Below are 18,200 nucleotides of genomic sequence, written 5' to 3'. Positions count from 1 at the left end.
CTAGTCACAAAATTGTGATAATGGTTTGAGTATTGAGTTGATACCTGAAACAATGGTCTACTTGGTGGAGGGAATTTGTTTTTGTGAATTTTAGGTAAGATGTGTAATTCTGCAACCATGGGCTTTTATGCTACCAGAATGCCTGCACCTTGTGCAGTTATCCATCCGACGGCCAGAACCTCTTCAACCAGGGTTCTTACTGTTCTGCTGAGGCGAGGTGTGGGTTCTCTCTAAGAAACTTGTAGCTGCTCTTGTCCAAAGAAGAGGCCTACATTCCCTGTCATACATGTCAAAGAGTAAGACTACTGTTGCACCCTCATTGTCTGCTTGCTTTATCACTATGTGATGATGGTCCGCAAGATTTTTGAGAGATCTTCTCTCTTGAGTGGATAAGTGTAGAGTTGTTAAAACTCTTTAAGGAATATGGAATTCATAACCAATGTGATTGTGGTGGAATGTTTATCTTGAAAGGGAGGTGGGAGGTTGGAGCTGAAAAAATGGTGGTGTAAGCTGGAGGTATCTGAAGACGAATACAGAGGAATAAAGAAGAATTTTCTACTCTGTCCTGTGTGAATCTTTACATAACAGGCGACGAGAATGGGATGAGGCTTTTAACAGAGTGAAGGATGGTATTCTTTGTGCTCCTACTGATAGAGCGCGGGCTCACCTGCTCGTTTAACCACACATATAAACAACATACACACTTTGAACAGGTGAACCTACGCTAAATCAGGATTTTAATTAACCTTTTAGGACCTATACCATTTGACTTACCAATCCTAGTCACCGGTACCTAGAGTCCTAAGGGATCAAGGGTGTTAGCATAATAAGTAGTAAATAACATTTGCATTTATAAAATAACCACAGACTCGAGAAAGGTTTAAACACTTTATCTATGTAAATTATTAAATGTCAGAGACCATACCAATTCAATTAAAGCTCATTCAATTAGGAAGAATATGATCAAAGCAAGATGAGGTCAAAATATTACAAGACTTTCTTTAAGCATGGAAACATAGGAAGGGTAGAAAAGGGAAACAGTACAATGACAATACCCACACTAATTTATAATTACCTAGAATGGTGTGAAGACCAACCCTGGCCACGGGCTGGGCTAGAGGACAGGACCTCCGATAGTTGAGGTGCCAACAGGATAGAACAGGTGCAGACCAGAATCAGGACAGGTACGGACCAAATTGGATCAGGACAGAGCCACCGCAGGTTTGGACTGGCACCCACATCTAAAGTGCAACGCCAGCGTCGCACCCTTCTCTGCAGCGAACAGTCGTACCCCGATTGGGTTATCGAATCTCCTTCCCTCAGAACCCCGATTGGGTTATCGATTCTTCTGACACAGTGCTCCGCCAGCACCTCTGCTCTCGATCGTCTATTGAGTGCGTTGGGTCAGTGACAGGTCAGCTATTCGGACAAGTCGGACAATCTAACTAGCTAAGCCTACCTTAGATATACCATTTTCCAGGGCAGTGTACCACCCCCCAATGTAGCAAGTTGCAGTGGTGGCTGGTGACATTTGAAAGTGGTGGGCGTAACATTATTATCGTACTGCACTGACTCAAAAGCTTACCAAAGTGCTACCCCTGGTGATATGGCAGTAGAAATATGTGAAGGTAAAGTGATAATGGCCTCTAAGAACTCTACCAAGCCAAAGGCCCTTTACCCATCAAGGGGATTATACAGCAATTATACATTTACAGCCCCTTTAGACATCTCGACTGACACATTCTAAGAATTAAAAGCAATATTCTTCCACTGCCGCCTACGAGTCACCTACTGGGTCTTACCACCAAACATAGTAAAGTGATTACGGGAGACCAATATTTCACTTTATGGCATTCCAGTGCATCACCCCCTACCCTCCCGACCTCAGTGCCACAGCTCCGTTATGCCAATGGGCATCTGACGATCGGTGTGTACTTATTTGAAATTAAACAGGCAGGCAGTGCGGTCATTTGCACAGACTGCACGTGAGGGCGTATGACACGCTGTATGAACAACAACAAAGAGGCGTGACGTGTACTGTGACCTGGGCCAAGACGACTGCCGCGTACCGTGCAGCGGGACACGGTAAATAAGTATGAGGCAACCTACATACTGGTGTGAGACGTCTGAGACAATATGGCTTATGCATACTGTGCAGCGTTGTGAGACATCTGTTACATTATATACACGGGGAAGATGACTGGTAAACACTGTGCACTGGCTGAGACATTTCACATACTGTAAACCGTGACAAGAGATGACTGGCAGATAGATGCTGCAGAAAAGTGTAAGACAGCTGACATATTATACAATAAACACGACAACTGGCACATGCTAAACACTGCTGTGAGACTGAGATTGTCTCACAGCAGTGAGACAGTCTCAGTGAGTCCCTAAGGGTAATAAGTGCTCTATACAATGTATAATTCAAACCAACACACCACAACAGTGCCAGCCTGTCGGTGTTCACAACGAAGAGCTCCCCTTATGGAAGCATCCCCGAAATTTCACTTAACGAGATACAGTAGAATGCATGGGGGAAACGCACCCGCGGGACCAGTCCTTTGCACCGCTTCCAGGACTAGCACCTGGAACTGCAACTAAAACGTGTTTTGAAACCATTGTAGTGTAGTTCCTATATTCCCAATAGGCTCTGCGCATTGGAATAACATAAACAGCAGTTTAGACGTAGGACTGAGGTCATCTAGGTCTCTACTGACTATGTTAGACTTAATTAGGTTTGCCAGCTAGCTCAGAGGTCACTAGAAACTTTCTCGAATGTTCAGGAAGGAGTTAACTTTCCTGATTATACAAGAAGGGATTAGTTTCTGACAACCGCATAAACATGACAACTTTGCTCCCTCAGAATAAAGAGTATATCTCTAGAGTCGTGTGAAAACAATAGACAACTATTTCACTCAGTCAATCGTGCATGCTTAATTTCACCAGGGGTGCAGAGAAATAGAGAGACGGGCGTTTTCAATAAAAGGTGTTATTTATTGAGCAGTCTTCTTTCTCATGCAAGAGAAATGAATTGCCACAAATGCAATACTTATCATGAAGTAAAGTGCGTACAGTAAAAGGAGTATTATGAAATAATACTGTAAAAGCATTTATATGGTTTCTGAGCCATATGATACTTAAAATGGATAAAATATATACATACATCAAATCAATGACTAAACGTACTCAACTGGTGCTTCTAAGATACGCCTACCCCGGTGTACCTGACCTAAGCCTAATACGTGGGAAGGAGTAAGTAAGTTGCAGTTTAAGTTAAGTGGGTTTTTGCCAAGAATCTGAATCAAGAATTCTCTCAAGGTTTTATTCAGCTCCGTACCTTGGTTCTAGAATGAAGGAGGTCTTGTATCTCTCTCTCAGGGCTCGATCTCCCAGCAACCCGCAAGGGTGACTGGAAACACCGGAGCTGGAATTTCTCGGCTGGAGAAAAGACAGCGTCTCTCTCAGTGCGTCAAATAGGAGGGTCGGCTTCCTTCGGCACTCGCATCAGCTGGGCGTCGGGCAAGTAGATAGCCGCTCTGCTCCAAACCACTGTGTGTTTGCTTAAGGCAACGTTGGTATATTTATACCTGGAAGGTGCCGGGTTTGACGAAAGGTTGGACATAAGACGTCACTAAGAACTAACAGTTCTTTCTGGACTCCAGGAGTTCTTGTTCAAATCAAAACAAAAGCAGGGGGATTTCCCAGGCTGCTGGAGGCTTGGTTTGTTTAAAGAATGCGTTGTACTTTCTAAGAGTCTATGGGAGTAGCCTTGCTGTATTTGGACTGCATTGGCTATTACTAAATATGGACATGATTCTTATGCCTTTATAAGGATATGTTTTGTTATAACCACATAAGGGCATAAATCGGGGATATCTACTTAGGGTCCTAGATAGATTCACAACACCCACTCCACGTATTAATGTCCATCATTACTAAATACTAAGTAACACTAAACATATAACGATGCATGTGTTTTCCAACCTACCCCAAAATACATAAATTGCATTTGAAATGGTGTATGGTATATACACGAACATGAATATTTATACTGTACGTTTTTCAAGCAGTCTTATCATTCAGGAAATGCATATATAAATATTGGCTGAATGAATTGCGAAAATTACATTTATGAAATGGCTCTTAATACAGAAAAGAAGGTCGAGACCATTTCATCACATATTTATACAATACTGTACATGTGCTGGAGGCTGAGGTAAAATATTGTCTCTAGTGTCTCTAAAAATAGAAGCGCTGTTCTCTAAGAATAGTTCTACTTTAAGCAGAGTACCATGTGCCAGAAAAAAGGTAAAGATTTTAGAAGTGGAAAAAATAATTTCGCTTTCAGGAGAAAAAATAGTTCCAATTGTTTTCAGTAGTGTTGTTTATCAAAACTGAAGGCCGAATTCAGAGTTCAGGGAATGCTGTGTGCTCGTTGTTTTAAAAGTTATTCTCGTTGTTAGGAGAGAACATCATATCAGACAGGCTTGCGAAAAATTGGTCTACAACATCAGGTGAAAGTTCGACCAAGTTCGAAAAAGCTGTAATTGTGCATATGTGAGAATGATTGCTATCATCGATGTCTGGATCAGCAATGCTCACAGAAGGTTGTACCTGTGTGGTGCTGCTTTCATCTCGTACTTCACCGCCACCTACTCGTAATGGTGAAGTCTCAACGAATACCGTCATCAGAATAGGTAGCCGCTGGGGACAACACGTTGCATGAGCCGTTATCGAACCAAGCAAAGTATCGATATCAGTTGGTACTGCTGATGGTAGTGTAAGACAGACGTCCAACACGCATTCTTCTCCGCATAGCAGACATCGAAGCACAGGTAAGATGCAATCTTGCCAGATTGGTCTGAATGAAAGAAACCAGGTAGTACTCAGATCTCTTAGCCGGGCAAAGCCGAGGACTTTAGTGATTCGTTCTCGGTAGAGTATTGCTAGGATCGTTTCTTCCATCGTAGCTGGAGTTTTGTCTGTGGCTTGGCTTGCCATATCGGAGTAGAAGGATCAAAAATAAAATTCCTGCTACGAGTCCCAAAAGAAGAGGCAGGCCGCCGAATAAAGAATGCACAAAATTCGGGAAAATGCCCAGAACTGTTTCAAAGGGTGCTAACAGTCCCGAAAAAAATTGTCTTAAATACATGTGCGATGCCACTGGTATCAGACATGTTTAAAATTTGACCTAACATTTCTACGAAATGCACGGGGCAATTTGATGATAATAGAGTATGTATCTCTGCCGCTGTCCTTGCAACTTGCAGATCATACGTCTCTTTGGACGAGGTTAAAGGCACATTTGTCTGTAATAGAATAGACTTCGTTCTGCTTAAAGTATCAATTCGAATAGAAGAGATATTCAAAGAAGGCCATATTGCCGCCTCCATGTCTGGATTGCTGTTTGGATACAATACTTGCATACAGCAAATGACCCTGGACGTAACGGTTACGAGATAGGCTTTTCCTGGCACCATGCCACAACAGCTGTAGTCACTTATTAGAACGTAGCTGCTGTTGGAAAGCTGTCTGAAAAATGGCTCTATCTGTTTTGCAGGAGTGCCATGCAGGTGACATGAAAGGTTATTTGATGAACCATCGCAGGCTCCATGCAAGTTAATACCTTGACACAGAAGTGTACCGCTTAGTGATTTTTTACAATTGTTACCACTAAGAAATACCTCCTTTTTTCCTTCACTATAACATTTGTATGTATAAGGTCAATTACAGGTTGACTTGATGTATCCTTTACCCAACCTTTCATACAGGCCTGCTGGTATATATTTTTGGCAATACTTAAACTAGAAAGTTGTTATCGGAATTGTAATTGTTCCGTGTATTATCCATTCAATGACAGGTCTCTCTGACATTGTCAATGGTAATCTCTCAAGTTTTTCAATGCTCAGAATCGTATAGTCTGCTCCTTTTTGTGCCAAACTGATTTGTTTATCAGTAAGGTTAAAGATAGAAAATAATGATATGTTGATTAGACGCCATGGCACGTAGCCTGAACGCAGATTTTGTAACGTCCAGCCTAGCTGTACAATAGAACGCAATTGGGACTGACCATGTTGTAACATTAGTAAGTCCTGCTCTATTATATCAATAGCAGAGGATACAATGCTGTCCAGTGAATATATTCTGGAGGACAGAGTCGTTAACCCATTGTCCACTACAGAAAGTGATTTTTCCAAATTAATACGATCAATTTCTCGTATTTTTTCTGCAGTTTCAATTTGTGTCACTTTCCAAGCTTCGTTGTAAGTAGCGTTTATACCGGCGTATATGAAACGTTTTTGACGCTGTTTGCGAGGTCCCAGTACGAAATCTCGCAAGTCAGCACCTTCTTTAAGTAAAGTCAAGTGTTGCTTAATTTCAGCCAGTGTGGATTTCTGTAGCCATTCGAGGCATAGTTTCCCTACACTGTATGTTGTAACTATCTCTGGATGTTGTCTCTGGGAATATCTCGGGTCTGGCCTAGTCTGTTTGAACCCCTGTATTTTGTTCAGGAATCTATCTTGACAGTTATTTGTGTCTGTGGGCCAGATCAACCATTTTTTCCAATCAGGATTTGTTCTGTTTTGGTGTAAAATATGGGATACGTCTATCTCCACATCTGTAGTGCTATTACTATCAGGTATGGGCTTTGGAATAGACGGTTTGTTTAAGTCTTTTATCTTGGCTAAACCAAGACAGGTTGTTTGCTGAATGGTGTCATTTAGGAATATTATCTGTTCTGGGATCATGCAGGCTCTAAATAATGCTTCTAGACCTTGTACCTGCCAGTCTTTTGTACCCCAGATGGTTTTTGTTTCAATGTTGTTTTACCAAAATTCAAAACCAAATGTAACCATTTTTTTCATTAAATGTTTCAGAATAAATCAATTTAGTATTTGTCAACATTGTTTTCATTCCTGTCTTATTTAACATTTTAAAATAAAACGTTTCTGGATCAGTGTTGTTAAACCCTGAGTAGTATGGGTATTTCTCATAAAATGCTTTCGAGCTGCCTTTGGTTATAAGTAAAAACATTTCCAGGACTAGCAGATTTATGCAAATAGTGATGACCATAATGATTATAACAGTACATTTCTTCATAGTTTGCGGAACCCTGCAAATAATCTTGTTCTGTGAATTTTTCTGACATTACTAAATCTGACATCATATTATTAACATTTTCAAAGTCCCAATCATCAGAGAAAGTACTTGGTTTTACAAAGTCACTTAATGAAACCTTGAACTGATGTGGATATTTCAGGAGCTCAATCGGGCCATTGATTTCATAGTCCGTTTTGTCCCATGCTACCCCACCGGGTATTGGATTGGCTGTGATGTTCACTGATGACAGTTCTCTTTTCTCGAAGTGAGATGATTTGTGAGGCTTTAGGACCAAGTTGATGTTCTGACTTGCTGTGTCCATTGTACTATATTTTCCATCAATAAATGTACCCAAAAATAAAACCATGATGAGCCAAAGTAGGAGGGAAAGTACACCTAACACAATCCATAATTCAATCCACGGTGAAATCAGATATGTTTCTTTTAGTTGATGAATGAGTTCAGTCATTTTTTGTTTAAAAGTTTTTGTTGCTGGCATTTCTTCATGTTCACTTGGATCATCAGAAAAGTCATCGAAATTGATGAAGTAGCCAGATGCAGTTCTGTCAATTGTTGGAATTGCTTCCGGATTTTCTTTAGTCTTTGGATCTTCTTTTGTCACATTAGTATAGTCTGAAGCTACATCATTGTAGACAGGTGTTTCTTGACGAACTGTTGCAATTTGGGTTTCAAGAGGCACAAGTTCCATGGCTTTGTTGCATAGTCCTTTTTTATTTACTGAAGGTTTATCAAAAGTGATTAGTCTCTCAGTTTGAATCTCTTGGATTGTAGCAAGATTTGGTCTTCTGCTACTTCTTGGGAGTCCACTGGGCCTACTACTTATTATTGGCCACATGATGTTGGTTTACCAGGTCGATTGATACAACTCTGTTCTCCTTTTTACCAGCAAGGGGCGGTAGTACTACTGATCTTGTTCCGCTGACAGCTAAGACAGGTACTGCTTTTCTGTGAGAAGGCCCAAATTCCTTCTTCACCCCGATCTTCTCTCTGACTAGATCCCCAATCTTTGGAATCCAGACAGGTCTTGCTGGGACAGGTGTTTTTTCTTCAGTGGCTGTTGGCTTTAACTTTATGTTACTTAGACGACTTCTTGTTTCATTTAAGTCCTGTACAACAGCCAAACGATCTTTGATATCAAAGGCTTTGTCTTTCATCACTGAAGTCTGACAATCTAAGTCCTGGATTTTCATTCTAGTACCGAACAATAGTTCGTAAGTAGTGATACCTTTTAGAGAATTTCTTGGCAGATTGTTAAGACTACGTTGGACACTTGTTAAATGTTTGACCCACCCATCACCCGAACCTAATACCCTCGCCGTTATAGATTGCTTTATGTCACGTTATTTTCTTTCCACTACCGCATTTCCCTCAGGATGGAAGGGAGAAGAGTACCGCAATGCAATGCCCATGCTGGCCATGGCCTCTTTGTAAGCTCGAGAGCTAAAGGCAGGACCATGGTCAGAATGTAGCATGCCAATTGCGTAAGTGCCGATAAAGACTCGCAAATCTTTTATAACAGTTCTGGCATCAGCCGAGCGCTGGGGCCTACATTTTAAGTGAATCTCGTCTTAATAATTATGGGACCACCTTTTTCCTTCTGGATTTTTGCGTATAGTTAGCCTGATGCTTTCTAATAAGGGTATCTGGGCTGGTGTCTCGTCCCGCGTCCGGTTCCCCACTGCAATCTCTATTGAAGTTCTGACAATTAGTTGCAAAGTTGTAAATTTGCACGCACTTCCCCGGCCACCAGAATTGTGATTGTAATTCTATTACTGATGTCAAGATCTCTTGGTGCCTCAGACCCTGTCCCATATGTGCTTCTTGAATCAAGTAAGCCCTCCGGTTCGTGTTTGGAATTACTCTATCCCCCACTCCAAGGATTTGAGCAAAAGGAACAGAGTTTGCATCAATTATGTATTTATTTCCGAGTGGATAATTTAGAGGTAACGCCTCATAGTCACCTTTCATTGAGGCTTTTACTGCTAGTAGCGTTTCACCGTCTATTTGTTTTTTAATACGCTTTTTTGTGACTACGGAAGCCGGTTGAACCGCTGCCGCTGTGGCTCTGTTAGCCAATGAATTCCCTGCAACGTGAACGCCATCACGCTGATGACTCAGTGTATGTATCACGTGAGTCTTTTGTAGTTCTTTCTGCAAAAGAACTACTTGTTCCCAAAGTTTTTTATGCTTTATTGTGGCACCAGTCTCATCTTTGTAACCGTTTTTGATCCATGTCTGCATGTCATTATTGTAAGACCGGACGCAATAATGCGAATCGCACACTATTAGTGTGGGGAATTCGCGATCGGCATTTTCAAGCGCCATCTTTAAAGATCTTATTTCAGCTCGCTGATCTGTACAGTTTCTGAGTGATTCAGTTTTGGTGATTATCGGTCTGAATTTACCTAAACGGCAGTGACCTTCAACAATCGCGCACGCTGCATTGTAAGATTTTTTATCCACATCATAGTGTTGTGCAAATCTGTCCAGGTAGATTACACAGGTGTACTGTTCTAGAGGCAGAATTTCGATTGGCAGAGGATATTCATGTTCGTATTCCAGATTTTCTAGTTTTTTCATTTTCGGATCAATAGCGTGTTTCACGTCTTCAGCAGCAAGAGAATTTTCCCATTGTATCCATTTTGAATCTAATGCCACAGCATTCGGAATGCGTGGTCTTATTACTGCCTCAAGGGCTGATTCTGCTGTTAATACAGATATATTTCTCCCTTGGACTAGGGCTCTTTCTTTTGCTACCGCAGTTTGAACCACTGTTAGAATTTTTTCAGTAGAACTGAATTTCATTTCAGCTTGTGTGTACAAGTGTGATTTGTAAGCTATTGGTACAGTTTCTCCCTCATTAGAGGTCAGGTACATGAATCCGCATCTTCCTGGGATGACTCAGATTACAAGGTTGCGTTTGTTTGTGCGTGTTTGCAGTTTTGTTTTAGTTAACATGTCTGTTTGTAATGATCCTAAAATTTCTGTGTGTTTCTGAGTCCAATTGATTTGTTTGAAATCAGGTTTTATTAATTCGTAGAGGCTTAACCCTCTCTGCATAACTTAGAATGTATGTTCTTCCGAAATTCAGGAAACCTAGTATTGATTGTAAATTCTTCAGCGTTTTTGGTGCTTGGAGTACAGCACACTTCTCTAAGAAGTTGTCTGCTAGGCTTTTGCCTTCACTTGATAATTCATATCCTAAAAACAGGACAGTTAGGTGAGCAATTTGTGACTTTTTAAAGTTGAATTTATATCCTTCAGCTGCGAACCCAAGTATTATGGTGTTCACTATTTTCAAGTGTGTCTCCAGGTCATCATCTGTGAGATAGATGTCGACATAAGAGAATGCCTCATCATCATATATTTGTAGTAACTCTGTTACTCTTGCTGAGAATAATCCTGGGCTGTTCTTGAATCCCTGTGGGAGTCGACAGAATTGTTTTTCCGACCCCATTGTTGAGAAAGCGGTCAAATACCTGCTTTCAGGTGCAATGTTTTGACAAAAGAAGCCATTTGAGATATCTAATGTCGTTTTATATATTTTGCGCACAATGTTATTCGTTAGTGCTGCACTGTGTGAGTTTTGTACTGCAAATGTTTTGCAACAGGAGTTAAGGTGTCTGTAGTCCAAAACTAGACGATATGAATCGTCTGGCTTGGAAACAGGAAACAAAGGATTGTTCATTTGTGAGGTGCATGTTTCAATCACCCCCTGATATTCAAGTTGATCTAAGATCTCCCTGACTTGTTTTTTAGCTTCTTGCTTAACATGATACTGCCTTTGTGCAGTAGGTTGATTTTTTAACTGGATTTTGTGAAGAGGAGAATCCTCATCCCATCCTACATGATTTTTATATAATGCAGGAGCTTGGGCCACTACCCATTTTCTTGCAAATGTGTATTTTTTATGAATTGGAATATGAGTTGAGAAGGCAGGCATAATCATTTCTTCACCATAAGGGCACTCCCTGACAATCTCTGGTGGCCAGTCTCTCTCAGCTAACAGGATATCATAACCTTTCGAAAGGTTATCCCAAAAGAGACCCTTTATTTTCCTAGTTTTGTCCCCCTCTATACGCAATGGTATTTCATATAATGTATGGGGTTTGCTAACTCTGGTGTCTGCAGTTTCCATCTGAATGTATTCATTCGTGTCCACTGTCTCCAGAAGATTCATCAGGATCTTGCGAACTATGGTTACTTCTGCTGCGCTGTCTAGCATTGTCTGGGCCCACTCTCCGTTTTTCAGTTGTGTCCTCAGAATCCTCGGCATGTTTTATTTTAATACTATCTACCTTCTTTTTTGTAAATTGTAATTTTTTACTTTGATGAGCAGGTTCCTTGTCTTTGGACTTGACGTGCTCTTCCTTGTGTTCTGACCGTCCTCTTCTTTCCGATTTCTGTGAGGAATTCTGAAAAGATCGAGAGGGACGAGAATCAATATCTTGATATCTGTCAGGTTTTCTCAATTTATCCCTATCGCTAAAGTTGTATATTTTCTCAGAGGGCTCCCTTTGGGGAGACTTGCTTCCTCGTTCTGGAGATCTACCTCTCCGCTGAGGAGACCTTCCTCTGGACTGAAAACGTTTTTCTCTGGGAGTGGACTGTTTATTACCCTCCCAACTCTTTTTTGGAGTATTCAGATTATTTTTAATAAAAGTTTTTTCAGGACTTTCAATTAGTTGTGGTTATAGCGGTTTTCTACCCAAACTATCTCTACCTAGTTCTTCATAGGATTTTTCTATGATTCTGGCAAATTCAAAAGGTTGTTCTGCTATATCTGTTTCTTTCAATTTCTGGCGGATCGCCACAGATGCTGCTTCTCCTTTTATGTTGGCTAATATAGCCGAAAACCTGCTTAAAGTCTTTCAGTAATTTCATACCCAGAGTTAAAGCAGGTTCTGGATCGTATTCATTTTGAATCTGTCTTAGTACGTCTGGTATAACCGCCATGGACGGAACACCATGTGTTTTTGTGTATATTGAAGCAAAGACTGTGCCCCAAGTGTCACAGTCCTCCACATGTGGTGCGATCCCCATTGTTTCTCATGAGGTGTAGTATGAGGAAATACTACCTCTATTTGAGTGATTTTTTGAGCTAACCAGGATGGAATTTGTTCCCGTTTTGCGGGTATTTTGCCAATGGCTGATTGTATATTCTGTGGTGTAATTTTATTTGTGTTCCCCTGTTGAGGGGTGTGCTGTGGAATTCTTATTGCTGGTTGGACTGTTGAAGTCCTCATGACATATTGGACCAATTGTCTATGTATTTTAATTAGTAGTTTTAGCTGAGCTAAAAGTTCCCGGTCTGACATTTTTTCAATGTCGGGATGTGGTGTGTAGCTGGCTAGAACCGGCCATGTGGCTCCTGGTCTACCTAGTGCACCAAGCCTGGTAATGTGATTTTGATGTTTTAGGGCGCCATTAAACCAGAGTAGGTGCTCTTGGTATGTTAGTGGAATTTCAACGTCCTCGAAAGGGGTGTATTCCTCTGGAGATTCCTCTATTTTGTAAGAGTGGAAGTCTTGTGTTACAGCGTTTGCTGCTGGAAAATGTATCCAGGAATAGAATACCTCTGTCTGCCGATATTCATGGGCCTCTACCACGAATATAACTGTACCACCTCTCGGTGATCGTCCATTTTCTATAAGTTTAAGAGTTATAGTTCTTCTTACATTAACCGGAATGATTTTAACATTCGGGTCTTCATTTTGGAGACTTTTGTCTTCTGTTAAAAGTTGAGCTGCTATTCTAGCTCTCTCCCTTTATTCGTCACTTTCTCCCATTTTACTGACAGAAAGTTTTGTTGCAGATCAAGTTTCAAGAAAACAAAGATAAGGTGCACAATATTTTGGAACACTGTATCCTTCAACGTTGACTAAACCAAAAACTAATACATAGGAATCTCTTCCTACTAAGTTCCGGCGGATATTAACCTTTTACCCACTCCAGACGTCTATTGGAGTTTTTACGGGAAAAGGGGTCTGTGTGAAAAGCACGACTGAGTTACTCTAATGTCTTGCGTTAGATTATCGCCTTACCAAACGTTGGGCGCCATGTAGTGTAGTTCCTATATTCCCAATAGGCTCTGCGCATTGGAATAACATAAACAGCAGTTTAGACGTAGGACTGAGGTCATCCAGGTCTCTACTGACTATGTTAGACTTAATTAGGTTTGCCAGCTAGCTCAGAGGTCACTAGAAACGTTCTCAAATGTTCAGGAAGGAGTTAACTTTCTTGATTAGACAAGAAGGGATTAGTTTCTGACAACCGCATAAACATGACAACTTTGCTCCCTCAGAATAAAGAGTATATCTCTAGAGTCGTGTGAAAACAATAGACAACTATTTCACTCAGTCAATCGTGCATGCTTAATTTCACCAGGGGTGCAGAGAAATAGAGATGGGCGTTTTCAATAAAAGGTGTTATTTATTGAGCAGTCTTCTTTCTCATGCAAGAGAAATGAATTGCGACAAATGCAATACTTATCATGAAGTAAAGTGCGTACAGTAAAAGGAGTATTATGAAATAATACTGTAAAAGCATTTATATGGTTTCCGAGCCATATGATACTTAAAATGGATAAAATATATACATACATAAAATCAATGACTAAACGTACTCAACTGGTGCTTCTAAGATACGCCTACCCCGGTGTACCTGACCTAAGCCTAATACGTGGGAAGGAGTAAGTAAGTTGCAGTTTAAGTTAAGTGGGTTTTTGCCAAGAATCTGAATCAAGAATTCTCTTAAGGGTGTAATCAGCTCCGTACCTTGGTTCAAGAATGAAGGAGGTCTTGTATCTCTCTCTCGGGACTCGATCTCCCAGCAACACGCAAGGGTGACTGGAAACACCGGAGCTGGAATTTCTCGGCTGCAGAAAAGACAGCGTCTCTCTCAGTGCGTCAAATGGGAGGGTCGGCTTCCTTCGGCACTCGCATTAGCTGGGCGTCGGGCAAGTAGATAGCCGCTCTGCTCCAAACCACCTTGTGTTTGCTTAAGGCAACGTTGGTATATTTATACCTGGAAGGTGCCGGGTTTGACGAAAGGTTGGACATAAGACGTCACTAAGAACTAACAGTTCTTTCTGGACTCCAGGAGTTCTTGTTCAAATCGAAACAAAAGCAGGGGGATTTCCCGGGCTGCTGGAGGCTTGGTTTGTTTAAAAAATGCCTTGTACTTTCTAGGAGTCTATGGGAGTAGCCTTGCCGTATTTGGACTGCATTGGCTACTACTAAAAATGGACATGATTCTTATGCCTTTATAAGGATATGTTTTGTTATAACCACATAAGGGCATGAATCGGGATAACTAATTAGGGTCCTAGATAGATTCACAACACCAAGAAGGGAGTTACCGAACTATATGAGTGGGTCAACCGTTTCTCCAGCGTCGTAAGGGTATATCGACAGCAAACATCCCCTGCTCCAAGAGGTCACTGAAGCCAAAAGACCCGATTCAATAAGACACAGCCACATATGATATCCCAACAATAGATGGAATCAAGCGCAGACCGGGTCCTCTGCTGCCTTACAAGCAGTTTCTACTAAGCCCACTCACAGCATATCTGACTTGGGGCGTTGAACTGCGCGTGCTCAACGGAGAATACAGTGGAGGTTCTACTGGTTAAGTAGAAATGGCAGCTGAAATGAATGATCATATTTAAAGAACAATTTCTAGCTCCGAGATTCCAGTCAATAGCCATTACCCACTACCCACGTATTAAAAAAAACAAACATGTTTAATACAGTAGGAACCCTTTGTCACTGGGCAAATGGAATTTCCAACGGGGGCTCTTGACTCGAAAAACACGTGAAAGCCTCTGCTGTGAACGTGAGAACACAGTTTCTGCATGGGGCTCTGGAAGCAGCTGGGGGATATTGTTTTCCTCAGCAGGAGGGGGCTCGTGCCTAGGACAGGGAGGGTCGCACGAGGACACCAGAGAACTTGTCCCTGGGGGCTCTCCTGCCTGTGTGTCCCGACCAAGCTCAAGTTTCCACTGCAGAGCACTGTGGAAGGCATATTTAATGGAGCCATGCGGATCAGAAGTAGTTTAAAAAGATCTCTTCCCCTGGTTCAAGTTTCACTGATAAGCTAACGTGCCTGGTTACTATCCGGGATTACTCTATAACGAACTTGAAGGTTTTGAATCATATTTCTTTATTTGGGAGTCAAATGCTGAGCATGATGTATTGGGTAATTTTTAGAGGGCCTAACAAGGCCCAGATCCATTGCTATGCTTCACTTAGTCGCGGCCGGCATTACGGGCGGGTGAGTGGGTGAAATGGGGTCGTGACGACTGGAGGGGATGAGGGGGGAGGCGGGAGGGGTTTAATGGAAATAAATATATATAAATTAAAGTATACTTACGGTCCAGAGACTCCCGCCGTCCTGTTTTTCAATTCCTGAAGCAGTGCACGTCATCGGGAAGGCGGCAGGCAGCCACCCTCCCCTCCATCACAGCGCACCGCTGTGATTAGTCAGGCCGCTGCCCCACCCGCGTCATTTTTTCTCCGTATGCTGCAGCATACACAGAGAACAGGGAGAGTGGGCGGAGTTGCTCGAGGGCAGGGGGGAGTGGCTTGTCCACTGTTGTTCATAATGACTGTTTGGGCGGCCTCAGGCTGCCCAAACAGTCATTATGAACAACAGTGGGAAAGCCACTCCCCCCTGCCCTCGAGCAACTCCGCCCACCCCCAACCAGGAACTTCTGCTTTCTCGCTGTGCGAGAAGGCAGAAACAAATGGTAGTTATTAGGGCAATAACTACCATTTGTTTCTGCCTTCCCGCTCGGCGAGGAAGCAGGGGGGCGGTGCCCAAACGCCCCCATAGAGGAGCCGCCACTGGCAAGTTGTGTATTCCCTCAATTTGATTGGCCAAAGTACGTGGAAAGGTCATCACACCATACCAGTTATGAGGTTACTTTATTCACATATTCAAATAATGTTCCCTCCCATAGTTTTATTTTTCCATGCACTTTTATTCCACCTAACAATGGATGTTTCAATAACAAATACAATGCATACATTTTGTACAGTTGAGCTTCCTTTAGAGAGTTCATTAGGTTAGGTTCTCATGGTTTTTACAGGCAAGACTGTCGTTGGCACAGGTTCAATGCCATGACTTGTGGACTCTTGAGCTCTTCTGCGCAGTAGCAGAAGTTCAAGATGGAGTGCAGCAAGATTACATCAGGCCCAAATACGAGCTAATAGCAAAGTCAAAGAGAAACAATTTTAAAACAAAGAATAAATGAATGCACTGTATACCACTTATCTCTACTCTATTCCCATTACTTTATTTTAACTACAGCAATAGGAATTAAGCAGAACGAACAGTTTAGTAAAAGCAGCAATGCAAGCGTTAGCATGTGAAAACATAAAGCAGTCATCTTTAGTTCTAGTGCGTAGAAGCAAAGATTTCCCACCAACGTGGAGAATACATCATGTCACGTGAGTGTGACAGACGCATGCGCAGAAAGGTTCCAACATTGCGACGGCCATTTTAGGTTACTAGAGTTACGGTTAGTAAAAAGCACATTGACAAGCTTCCCCTAGATACTAGAAATGTCGTGTGGTGCATTACCCCCTCATGGGTCCTCCCCGTCCCAGTCCTTACCACGTGAGGCAGTCCTGCCTCCACCCAGCCAATCAAAACACCAGAATCCAAAGGTCGAAGGTGACATAAGCCCCTCCCACCCACCACCATGCCTGTTTTTTTTCTGCTCCGACAGCTGTCGGAACGCTGGTGCTCCCGGTTCCTGCCTTTGTTTGTGTTTCCTTCTGGATGGTTTGGCGGTGCCGTGAGTGTTTCTTTTGCATTTTTAAATGCTTCTGTTTATGGTCTTTTCATGTTTTTGCCGGCGTGGCCGCTCCGGTCCTCCGGCCGGCCACGCTCCTGTTCTGGGGTCAGGATGCTCCCCGTTCATGTGCTGGGCTGGGGCGGGGCGGGGAGCCCTCCTGGTGTTCTGGCCCCAGGTCATTCCGGCGCTGGTGCTTTAGTGCAGCGTCCGGCCCCTGCAGCCATGTTCTTCATATGTGGCTGTGTGTGGAGACTGCAGGGCTGCCCTTTTTTGTTTATTTTCTGATCTCACATACGAGATTACTGTTTGGGGCAGTGTTTGCTGGAGGTTGCTGGGCACTTCCTTTATTGGTGTGTTGGGTGTTTTCCTGGTGCTCGCTTCGGCAGCACTTATACTATACTTGGAACGTTACAGGGAAGATTGGCATGGCCCCTGCGCATGAATGACATGCAATATCGTGAGGCGTTCCATATATGGGGTTTACTTCTTTGCTCGCCATATTTGAGGGGACTTCCTCTCCGGTGCATCCACGGAGCTGTTGCTCATTGGTATGTCATATGCCTCTGGTGTCACAGGCTATCATGTGCTGGGGGTTCAAGTCCTGCCAATGCTGTCAATGTGACTTGGGATGTTCATTTTCGTGCTGTGCTTTGGAAATTTGCATTCTCTTTGTCCACGTAGCGTCTTTTGCAGTTTTTCTTGAACTGTTTTGCGCTGCTGGTGCATGCGGCTATGCCATCATCTCTTGTTGGTGGGATCGTGGACATTTTTCCCTGTTGGGGTATACATTCGGGGATGGACTTTCTCCCTGATTCATTTGCTCCGGCGGGGTTTATTCCCGTTTTTTACCGGCCATTTCGTGCTGTCCGGTTGGCTGTACTGGCTGCGGTGTGACTTGGCATTGCCATGCGGGGTGTTCCTCTCTTTCTGGGGACACGATTTCGCCTGGCGGTCTTTGTCACCTGGTATCCTCCATTTTTCTTCTTTTTTGCACCTTCTCCCTCTGTCTTCGGAGGCTTCTTCCCTGGAGGTCCAGGTTGGGCGGTTGGTGGATTCCGCTCTCATGAGTTCGTATGCTGCTTCTCCTTTTTGGGGTGTATGCTTGCTCTTTTTCTGTCTGTGCTTCGCAGGTTCTTTTCTTGGGGGTCCCTCCTTCCAGTCCCGGTTGGTTGGGCCTTGTACTCGGCTACCGGGGCGGCGGGGGCTTGTGAGATTTCTCTCTGGCCTGCGTTTTGGTGCTTTGCCATTCCCCTGGTGCCTTGGTCCTATGCCT

General features: G+C 42.8%; 1 protein-coding gene and 1 non-coding gene across 2 annotated transcripts in view; one reads left to right on the top strand and one right to left on the bottom strand.

Moving 5' to 3' along the window:
- MTHFD1L (methylenetetrahydrofolate dehydrogenase (NADP+ dependent) 1 like) overlaps positions 1-18,200 on the bottom strand; it is a 1,218,839-nt gene that overhangs the window by 1,151,553 nt on the left and 49,086 nt on the right. The gene's annotated exons all lie outside the window — the stretch shown is intronic.
- LOC144765386 (U6 spliceosomal RNA) lies at positions 17,298-17,404 on the top strand. The gene has a single exon (XR_013597383.1). It is a non-coding gene; the product is annotated as a U6 spliceosomal RNA (small nuclear RNA).

The sequence above is a fragment of the Lissotriton helveticus genome, chromosome 6, assembly GCF_964261635.1.
Source record: "Lissotriton helveticus chromosome 6, aLisHel1.1, whole genome shotgun sequence".
NCBI lineage: Eukaryota > Metazoa > Chordata > Amphibia > Caudata > Salamandridae > Lissotriton > Lissotriton helveticus.
This window is presented reverse-complemented; position numbering and strand designations above follow the sequence as displayed.